The sequence below is a fragment of the Medicago sativa genome, chromosome 2, assembly GCF_051527215.1.
Source record: "Medicago sativa cultivar Bolivia chromosome 2, Bolivia_mono, whole genome shotgun sequence".
Taxonomy (NCBI): Eukaryota; Viridiplantae; Streptophyta; class Magnoliopsida; order Fabales; family Fabaceae; genus Medicago; species Medicago sativa.
Window position 1 is genome coordinate 10,001,329 of NC_140750.1, and position 12,188 is coordinate 10,013,516.

Here is a 12,188-nt window from a genome sequence, read left to right on the forward strand (position 1 = left end):
CGGAAGGAAAAAAAAAATCAAGAGAACTAGAACGAAAAGTAAGAATTTTTATAGGGTCAGAAAAATATTTAAGCCTAAATAGATAATATGATACCATCAAAACCATGTCCCACTTTTGATCTTGGCAACTTCTTCCATGGATTGGGTGTTAGAAAATCTTGTATGTTCACAAAATTGGACACAATATTTAAGGACGCAAAAGGTAGAAGAAAAAAAAAATATAAATATGTATTTTTTGAATAATTAAATGATATATTAATTTCATGTGTGTGCGCACTTGAATGGTTTTTATTGGGTTGTGACCAACCAAATATTTAACTTGGGTGATATACTATATCCTTTTGGTCGGTGACATAACTGACATATTTTTTCATTTCTTCTTTTTTGATTATATAAATATCAGTGTGATAGGTTAAGGTTAAGCACATGTTTTAAGCGGATTATATTTATAATTATGTCAAGGTATAAGCATATAGATATGGATTCCATATTAGAATCACACAGTTGCATGACTCATACCATCTTGTTCATTGAAATTGTAATGTATGACTCACACTTCAACTTCACTAAATTTGCTTTTAAATACATTTGCGATCTATAATTGTGTAAAAGTGTGTATGTGTGCAATCCAATTTTGTGTAAACGTGTTTGAAGAAGTAATATTAATATGACAAGATGATTAATTTCCATAAGAAAAATAAGATGATTAAATATGAGCGGACATCTGCTTTGAGGCGGGTACTGGATTCATATTAACCTGTTTTGAAATCTGGAGGTATGTAAATGAAGAGATTTTTAAAAATCTGAAGAAAGTTGCTTGAAATTCAATCAACATGATAACCTCTTATCATGCATCTATGACTCATGCTCTTAGTACCACTGGTAAGCATCGTGTGCCCCGTCAGTATTGTCATTCCCCTCTTAAAGGCTATATTAAAATCAATGGAGATGGTTCTTTTCTTGGAAATTATGGTAATGCAAGTTTTGGAGGTCACTTGAAAAATGATAAGGGAATTTAGATTAAGGTTTTTCTGGTTCTTGTGGTAGTGCTTCTAATTGACTGGCCAACTATTTGGAGGGCATTTCAAATTTCTCGGAATCTTAGATATTGATAAATCATCATGGAATCTAATTCTCAAAAGGTATAGATCTATCAATATAGAATCTGATTCACAAACAATGACTTGTGGAATCTTATTGAAGATACTACTCATAATGATTTTCATCCTCATGCAACCTTGGTTTTAAGCACTTTATTTACTACAATGTAAATTTCATGCAAGTTCTTGATCCACTACTCTTTATGTGAGGTTTACTTGATAATCCAATTATAGAAAAGAGAGAGATTTACATAATTTAAAACAGTAGAAAGAATCCGATAAAATTAATATTGTCTCTCCTGGATCTTACATGCAATATTCTGATCCATATGATAAAAGTGACAAGATTATACATGTGTTTTTTATTAGAGTGTCATATCATCATCTCACCATCAACACAAACTCAAGATTGAATATTTTTTTCTTCTTCAAAATGAAGCTAATTTTGAACCAAAATGTTCAATCTTCAGCAAATTTCCATTCATAGATATATTATTTTTTTCATTTATGAGCTCATTTTTTTTTTATCCCTTTCAATCTCATTTTCATAACAATATGATATGTTCTCTTTACAATTTTCTAAATTTTTCTTATTTTGCCAATTTTGTGTGTTGTTTATTACAAGGGATAAATGAATTGAGTTGCAAGCTTGCTTGAGCTCGCCAATTTCATCTTAACGAGCAAAACAGTATCTATCTTTTACTATTTGGACTGTTTGATATAAGCTGCACAATATTGTTTAATTTAGCCCTTTTTTTAAAGAGGAGAAATAATTTTTTGATGACAAGAAGGGTAAAGCAACAATCAGCTAAATATGTCACTAAACAACAATCAGCTAGGCAACCAAGAAGGGTACAGCAAGATCAAAGAGTTCAAATCCTCATCTCTCATTCATACACATCATTTTGGATACAACTCAATAATTTTATCAACCCACATTATAAACAACTGAGCTGAAGTTTTTTTGCAGAAAAACTAAACGATTAAAAGAAAATCAAGTACTCGTTACACATTATTAGGGGGTTGTATGGTATGACCTATGTATGGATTATTTTTGTGGGTGAGTAGTGACGATAGACGATGGTGGATCCTGTGTATACAATGTTTGTTGTCTTTTTGGAGACCGTTTTTAGGTGGTGAGGTGTTTTGATGGATTTATCTCCAGGGGTGTTTTTAGGTGGTTATGGTGTTCCGTCTATATGCGGCACCATTTGTATCTTGTTTTCGTTCACTCCTTGCGTCTTACGGGGATGACGTTTAATAATATTTGCCGTTTCAAAAAAAAAAACTGTGTTTGGAAGGAGAGAGTTAGGGAGGAGAGAAGTATGAGAGAGAGAGAGAGAGAGAGAGAGAGAGAGATTGCAAAGAAATAAACAATTTCTCTTGTTTGGCAGTGCAGTGAGATGCTGAAGAGAGAAAGGATATATGTGGTCCCTACCACTTTTTGCTTTCTTCTCACATGTGCGAAGAAAGAAGAGAGAAGCACATATTTTTCTGCACTTTCCATTCCATATATACCCTTATCCTTAGGTATTGTTTCTTCACTATACTGATGGTTGAAGTTCCTTGGAGACATGGGCACAAATCTGTCATATTGTAGTTTTTTGACTATATTTTTATTGGCTTGTGCCCAAATTAAAAACAAAAATGTTTAAAAAAAAATTAAAAACGAAGTAAATTGTTTAATTGATAGTGAAAAACGGCATGCTTTTTTTTATATAAATATCTATATTGTGCTAATATAAAAATAATAGTATTTTTTAGTGGAAATAATAGTTAGTTGATAGATTAAATTAAATTGGCTAATAAATTAATTTAATCTATACAAAAAAATTAATTAATCATAAATTATATGTTGATTTTATTGAAGGATATTTTTGTCTTTTCAAAAAATAGTAGCATCTCTTTCTCTTCTATTTCTCTCTTCATTCTCTTATACCAAACAACCCATCAAATCTGCTCATTTCTCATCTATTTCTCTCTTCTCATACTCTCTCTCACCTATCTCTCTCTTCTCACTTTCTTCTCACAACCAAACACACCCTTAGTGCAAGTGCTTAAGAGACTATTTAGGAGAGAATATGATCGGGGCTTATGAGCTCCTAGAAGCTATTTTAGGTTGGTTTTAGGGGGGGTGCAAGAGAGTGGATCCTTAGAAGGTTTCCTCCTTGTTGTAACACATAAGATAATGATTAGTGTTAGTTTGACAAATTAAACCATGAGAAAAATAGATTTTGATGCCTCAAAACTCAACTCATTTATATTTTTATGTTCTTGTTAAATTGATATTGACCGGGTCAGTATTTCAATCGAGGATCTGAGTAAATCACTAATTGAAGTGGTCCATCATATATTTGTATCTTACTTTGAATTCTTACATTTTCTTTTAAAAAGGAGTTGAATATTGGAACTCACTAGAGACTTCGACTCAAACATGACAAATATACTTACAAATTATCTACCAATAAAATTTTATACTTACGGAAAAACTTAACTGTTATTCTTAAAATATATGAGTGATCAACTTCTTATCATTTGAACCAACATGTATTGCCAATCTTTTATTTTTCAACTACCTTTACTTTTTACTTCTTTTATATATTTTCAAATATCCAGCTTTTTGTTTACCTTTATCATTTCTGCGGGCTTTCAAATTTGTTGTGAAAGTGCCTCAAAATTGAAGAAATTGGAATTCTGGTAGCAGAAAATCGGTGGCCGATTTTCAGAGCACGGTGGCCGATTTTGGACTCTGTTTTTTTGTCTGTTGGTTCTGTAAAAATCGGTGGCCGATTTGGTAAGCACAGTGGCCGATTTTGTTCTAGTTTTATTGAGGATTCTTTTACTATAAATATATGCATTGTATCAGTGTAAACCTTGAGATAGAGGGGGCTGAAACAAGGGTTTAGAAAGGCAACAACAAAACTAGGGTTTGTATAGAGTTTGTCTCTTTGGAACAAACACTAGGTTTTGAGGGTTGATTCACCTTGGGAAACACTATTAGGATTGAGTCTCTTGGTTACGGGAAGAGGCTGGGATTTGGGTAGAATTAGGCGGGAGACTTATTCTTGTAACCCATTGATATCTCTTTTGTAACGTTACTCATCATATAGTGGAACGGAGGGCTGCTCTCTCCCCCAGACTAGGTCAATTTGGATCGAACTATGTCAACAAATTATTTGTGTTCTCTCTTCCTTTTCTCTCGCTGTTGTTTTCTACTTTTGGCTTGTGATTATAATTGTTCCATACACTTTGATATTGGTTGCTTAATTATCCCTTGCTCCACACATCAAGTTGTTATTGGTGTGAGTTTTTCATCGAATTCGCAACAATTGGCGCCCACCGTGGGGCAAGGGTCAAAGGATAATCAAGTATCATGGGTTCAAAGTGGGATATTGAGAAGTTTACTGGAGATAATGATTTTGGGTTATGGAAGGTAAAGATGGAAGTGGTGTTAATACAACAAAAGTGTGAGAAAGCTTTGAAGGGTGAAGGTTCGTTACCGGTCACCATGTCACGAGCGGAGAAGACCGAGATGGTGGACAAGGCTAGGAGTGTCATTGTCTTGTGCCTCGGAGATAAAGTTTTGAGAGAAGTAGCGAAGGAACCAACCGCGGCATCGATGTGGGAAAAGTTAGAATCTTTGTATATGACAAAGTCTTTGGCTCATCGGCAATTCCTAAAGCAACAACTCTATTCATTCAAGATGGTGGAGTCAAAGGCCATCATGGAGCAACTTACGGAGTTCAACAAAATCCTTGATAAATTGGAGAATATTGAGGTGCAACTTGAGGATGAAGATAAAGCTATACTCTTGTTGTGTGCTCTACCGAAATCTTATGAATCGTTCAAAGATACCATGCTCTATGGCAAAAAAGGCACTGTTACCTTGGAAGAAGTTCAAGCGGCTTTGAGAACCAAGGAGTTGACCAAGTCCAAGGACTTGAGAATTAATGAAAATGGTGAAGGCCTAAGTGTCTCAAGAGGGAATGGTGGAGGTAGAGGTAACCGGAGAAAGAGTGGTAAGAAGTCAAAGTCTGAATGCTTTAACTGTCACAAGATGGGTCACTTCATGAAGGATTGTCCGGAGATTAATAGTAATTCCGCACAAATTGTCACTGAGGGTTATGAGGATGCAGGTGCTCTGATGGTGTGGTGTTGTTTGGAGGATGAAGGTGATGTTGGTCACCTTGGGATTGATGCCTAGTGGAGCAGTGGTCGTCTGGAGAGACGTTAAACACTCAACATCAGCCTGGAGAGGCGGTGGTAAGAATACTCATGATCAGTCTGGAGAGGCGGAGGCAACAATACTCTTGATCTACCTGTTGAGGTGGAGTTTCAAGGTTGAAGACATAGTGGGATGTACGCATTTGCTAGCTGAGGTAGAGTACGCTCAGCTTGAGGTGGAGTTGAACACACCGGTAATGGTACGACTATGGAGGACCTTGGGTGCTATGCTCTATGGTGAGCAAGGGATTTCTTCATAAGGTTGAAGAATGTATAGCACGACTTGCGGGATTACTCTAAAAAAAAGGCCAAGGGTGATTGGATGCAAGGAGACCTTCAAGGAAGCAGGAGATGTCCTGTGTTGAAGATGTCATGGTGAATGCTTGTGGAACTACCTAAAACTCCTAGAGTAGTTGGACTGCAAGGACTCTTCGAGAAGACGGGAGACGTTCCGATGGCTGAAGAGGTTGAGGTAAAGGCTTGTGGAACTACCTAAAATTCCTAGCGTAGTTGGACTACAAGTACCTTCGAGAAGGCGGAAGACATTCCGATGGCTGAAGGGATTAGGGTGTAAACTTATGGAGCTACTTGGTGTAATGGGAAGCAAGGGAAAGAGCAGCAAGGTGGTTGATGGTTTGACATCATCAATTTAGAGTCAAGGTGGAGATTGTTGTGAAAGTGCCTCAAAATTGAAGAAATTGGAATTCTGGTAGCAGAAAATCGGTGGCCGATTTTCAGAGCACGGTTGCCGATTTTGGACTCTGTTTTTTTGTCTGTTGGTTCTGTAAAAATCGGTGGCCGATTTGGTAAGCACGGTGGCCGATTTTGACAGCAGAAAATAAAACAGAAACGTATTTTCGGGACTAGATTTGTTCTAGTTTTATTGAGGATTCTTTTACTATAAATATATGCATTGTATCAGTGTAAACCTTGAGATAGAGGGGGCTGAAACAAGGGTTTAGAAAGGCAACAACAAAACTAGGGTTTGTATAGAGTTTGTCTCTTTGGAACAAACACTAGGTTTTGAGGGTTGATTCACCTTGGGAAACACTATTAGGATTGAGTCTCTTGGTTACGGGAAGAGGCTGGGATTTGGGTAGAATTAGGCGGGAGACTTATTCTTGTAACCCATTGATATCTCTTTTGTAACGTTACTCATCATATAGTGGAACGGAGGGCTGCTCTCTCCCCCAGACTAGGTCAATTTGGACCGAACTGGGTCAACAAATTCTTTGTGTTCTCTCTTCCTTTTCTCTCGCTGTTGTTTTCTACTTTTGGCTTGTGATTATAATTGTTCCATACACTTTGATTTTGGTTGCTTAATTATCCCTTGCTCCACACATCAAGTTGTTATTGATGTGAGTTTTTCATCGAATTCGCAACAAAATTAAATGGTTTATCCATGAAATTGACCAAGCAAGGTGTATAAAACGGTTAAGCAATAATTAAAATTCCCAAGTACATCAATGCATCTATCAGAAGAAAAGTAACACAAATATTGACATTTCTTATAAAAAAGGATGTGAAATAAAAATATAAACCGATATTGACATTTCTATTAGTTTGGTATTAAAATTAATCACCTGAAACCTTTTTCAATAAACTTACCCAATTTATCTTTAGTTTCTACTTCATACACACAGTGTGGTGTTTCTTTTTTTTTTTAAAAATTATGCACCAATGCGGTTTTATATGTACCTTAGCAATAAATCAGCATCAAACTTCAACATTTGGAAAAAAAAATTATATATGTAGAAATCAAAATGAGTCTTTTAGCATATACATTAGAATATTAAAGAATAAAATAAAAAAGAGATATAATAAAATAAAGAGAAAACATCGAATGACATAGGATATCAAACTTTAATATTTATACCTTTTTTTTCACTAAATTATAAAATTTACCGACCCCTTCATAGGATCCCATTTTTTTTTTTTTAATTCAGAATCTGATTAAAGAACCAACTAGAGCTAGGGATTTGCATTGATTAGCCAACTATATTTGGCATAAGAAAAATCGAACATGAGATCTTGAGACAGAAAAGACACTTATTTCCATAGCATGGGTCAGGAATCAAATTCTTAACCACATGCTTAAGAGCATCTCCAATGGGGGGTCCTTACTTAACAAGGACCACTCCCCGTTAAGGACCCTCCATTGGAGGAAGAAAAATTGAGTCCCCATTAAGGAACGGACAACTATATAAGGACCCTCTCTCTCCTGGGTAACTAACGGGTCCCACGTTTAAAAAAGTAATAAAATGTGTACTACTTGGTCCCACTTGCATAAAGAAGTAATAAAATATGTACTACTTGGTCCCACTTGCATAAAGAAGTAATAAAATGTGTACTACTTGGTCCCACTTGTAAAAATGAGTAATAGATAAATTATTTTTGTTTAATATGTAAAAATAATGGGACATATTTAAGTACTTTTCATTGAAGTCCTTATTAGTGTATTGCCATTGGAGTCATTGAGTCCTTAATAGGTACTTTTATTAAAAAATTATAAATAAGTGATGTGTCACGTGGGGTCCATTTAAGGAGTCCTTGTTAGGGAACTACCATTGTGGATGCTCTAAGGAGCTCAAGTCCTTTACCACTTTGATTCATCTATTTTTGATATGTCTATTTTTAAAGGAAAAAAGATAGACATACTAAAAATGGATTGATCCATGTGGTAAATGTTTGTTGTTATTATAGTATGTCTATTTTTGAAGGAAAAAGATAGACATAGTAAAAATGGATTGGTCCATGTGGTAAATGTTTGTTGTTATTATCATATACTAACATACTTTTGAGTCTTCATAAAAAAAATGCTTATAAGTGTCTAAATTATTTGATGTTTAATGTAGATGATAAGAAATATAATATAATGTCACGTGATTCAATGGCAAAATTTGATTAATTTCGTAATCTCCTGTAAAAAAATAATGACTAATTTTGTAATCTTAAATGTTATAAGTGATGTAAAACAAAATTAAGACAGAATGAAGTGGTGTAAATATAAAGTTTTACAACAGGTGTAATTGTATCCAGTGACGTAGCCATGATCATGGGTCAGGGGTTCAAACTTTTGAACGTTCAAACATTTGATACCTGAATGAGTACGTAGGTGTCATATTGATATTTGAATGTATCAAAATTGCAAATACATTCACGTGTGTCTCTTTTATTAGTTTTTGTCCTTGAATTTATTTTTAGATTGTCAATTTAGTACTCAAATATGTTTTTTTTTCTTCTCAATTTAGTCCATAAAATTACTAACAAAAAGCCACATTTGATAAAATGTGTCTGCAATTTTGGTGCATTTATGCACTTTATTGACGGTGTCACACCAACTCAGAAACCAAAATAGTTGTTTGCCTACTTAGAGACAAAAACAAAGGTAATATATTCAAGGGCAAATGTAGTAAAATTATAAATGCTAATATATATTTATATTATTCAAATTATAAATGCTAATATATATATTTATATTATTCAATAAAAAAAATCATGTATTTCATTTTTTTTCCTTTTATAGATTATTTTATCAATTAAAATTTGAAAATACAATGCTAAATATCCTATACAACCCTTCAAAAAATGATTCTGATACAGTATGTTGCAAATATATAGGCATATGAAAATTTCAAAATATAGATTTCATAATCCAAGGCATTTTATGTTTTGATTCAAACCTATTATCAATTTATAATATAATATAATAAAATGAAATCTTTTACTTTGACTTAGACTTTGAACAACTAGCCTTGCGATTAGAGGTGTCAATATCATGGGGCCTTGAAGTTTTGGCCCCAGCCCACATAGTAATGGGGCTTAAAAATCCACAAGATTAAAAGGTCCACATTCATGCAAGCCCACAAATCAAAAGCCACCAAGCCCCAAAATTTTTATAAACATTTTCTTTTAAAGTTTTTTTTTAAAAAAAAAACTATTTTTAAAGTTTTTTTTAATTCAAAACAAATTATTTATACAAAATAGCTTATTACGATTTCATTTTAAAAAACAACTTATTCAAAACAACTTATTTATGCAAAACAACATATTTATGCAAAACAACTTATTCAAAACAGCTTATTTATGCAAAACAGCTTATTCGAAACAACTTATTTATACAAAATAGCTTATTTGTGCAAAACAGCTTATTCAAAACAACTTATTTATACAAAACAGCTTATTTGTGCAAAACAGCTTATTTATACAAAACAGCTTATTCCGATTACATTTTAAAAAACAACTTATTCAAAACAGCTTATTTATGCAAAACAACATATTTATGCAAAACAACTTATTCAAAACAGCTTATTTATGCAAAACAACTTTTTTTTTAAAAAATTCTTATAAATAGGTCTGGATGGAGTATTAAGGTACACGTGCATTCACATAAATGTCTTTTATTATTAGTATGTGTGCAAAAAGAAAAAATCGGAAAATAAGAAAAAACCAAAGAATAGACTAGACAAATGAGAGACCAAACAAAAACAAATAGTTAATGTTAATATATTCATTGTCTAAGTTCAAAGTGATAAATGATTTAATTTATAATTTGTCCATAAAATAATGGAATGTTTCAATTTTTACGAGAATAACTAATGTAATAAAAATGACATTTTCTCTCTCTTTCACTTATACATTTTTTAATATGTGTGAAATTAAAAACAAAAAAACTCAGTTATTAATTCTCATGTTTTCTCTGTAATATAGTGTAAAATTTACCATCACTTTGTATTTATAATATTAATTCTCACATGACATGCATTATTCATAATATTAATTCTCACATAACTTAAAATGATATATTAAAATAATTTTTATCCTTTCTTTAATTAATGTTTATGATACTTAAATTTTTAAATTATAGTGATAATTTTTTATTAAGTCCATAATTAAATTATCAATCCAAAATATCTAAGTTTGATCTCTTTTTTAAACAATATCTGATAGATTTTATTTATTTCCCTCATTTCATATTAACAAAGTCTCTTTCTATGAGAATTGAAGAGAAAATAAGGTACTTTAAATACCTATCCAAATTTTAAAATTTAAAACATCAACATATAATATTCAAAATATTTAAAAAAGTTAAATATTTTTTTAGGAAAACATATTCAGAAAATAATAACATCTTTCTAAAAAAATATATAGCAACAAAGAATAAAAAATGTTCAAACAATCACATCTTTCTAAAAAAATATATAGCAACAAAGAATAAAAAATGTTCAAACAATAATAAAAAATATCATATGAAAGAATTTGTGGTAAAATTATTTGAACTAAATTTTATTATTGTAGTCGCTTTTTTATAAGTCGAAAATGCAAGCTTACTACAACTGTTTATTAAAAGAAACAAAAAAGAATGCAGAAGTCCTAGCTCAACTGACAAAATGCCGAAATTGTTAGGCAGGATGCCATGGCCGGGGTTCGAATCCCGGTACCTCCACTTGTGTGTGTGAGTTTATAATGACTTTGCCATTTCGTCTATCTACCAAAGAAAAGAAACAAAAAAGAAAAAGAGAAACAAAGTTATGAGACTAAAACCAAAACCCAACGAGAGAAAAAAAGGAAAAAGGGTGGAGATCAAAATAAGACATAATATCTCTTGATCTTTTTAATTGTCTCTAGGGTTTATTTTAATTTGGACCACCTAAAGTTTGGGTCCAACTTGGAGCAGTTGAATATAAACCATTGATTTATTATAAATAAAGTCCAATGGTATAGATTAAAGATAGGGAACCTAAGATTCAAGTTGTTTTCTCTCTCAAGCCCACATATCTTTGGCTGCACCGAATCCTTTTCTGTCATTTTTCTTTTGACATTATATATAATTATTTTACTTAAACAGGTTGTTGCTTTGGGTTCAGTTGACTTTGTATTAATATATGTAATGAAAATGAGCCACGAAAATGCAGGCCTAGCTTATACTCGATTAAATGATAAAATAAAATCAATTATTTTTTGTAAGATTGTAGCTTTTACATTTCTATAATTTTTTATTTTATTTTTATAAAATTGTGGCTTTTACATTTCAATATAAAATTTCTTCTCCTTGCTCTTTTTTTTATAAAATTGTGGCTTTTATGGTACATTCCTATAAATATTTACTGCATTTTACGGTACATTTTTATAAATATTACTCATTCTGTGGTTTTTTTTTTGTTGTAATTGATGGTAAATTACTCATCCACATTCCACCTCTTTTTTCAGTAATAATGGTAAATTACTCACATTTATGCTCAAATTTAACTTTTTCAGATTTGAAATATAGACAAATCCACTCATTAAAATCTAATTAATTCTAACGTCAAAAGTTGTGGTTTGTAAAAACATGTAGAACTCCACCCTCTTCTTCGGTTCTTCCTCCTCTATCTCACGGTGTCTGTCAACCTCGCCGCCACTCATCAACTTTCCCGATCATCTCCCCGCCCTCGCCATCACCATCATCGTCGACAGATCACTATCGACAGATATGTGGCTCCACCAGAACTGTTGCAGTGAACATGGTGAGAGAGAGAACTGTGAGAAAGAGAGAAAAGAGTACACGGTGAGAGAGAAGAGAAAGAGGGAGAGAGATGAGAGAGAAAGAGAGCACATATCTAAATTTAATAATAGTAGTTTCAAGGTTGGTACTAGTGTGTAATTCACTTGCTTCAGAACTTATGACCTGTTCCAAACCTACACTTGTAGGTCATTTAAGTGGTCTAAGTTGGACCCAAAGTATAACTAGTCCAAATTAAAAGGACCCCATAATCATGGTGTTACAACTTACAACGTTGTCTTTCAAAAGCGGTAACAAATTGGTTCCATTGCGTGTAGAGAATGTCGCAAGGAATATGAATTAGAACTAGATTAATAAGACAG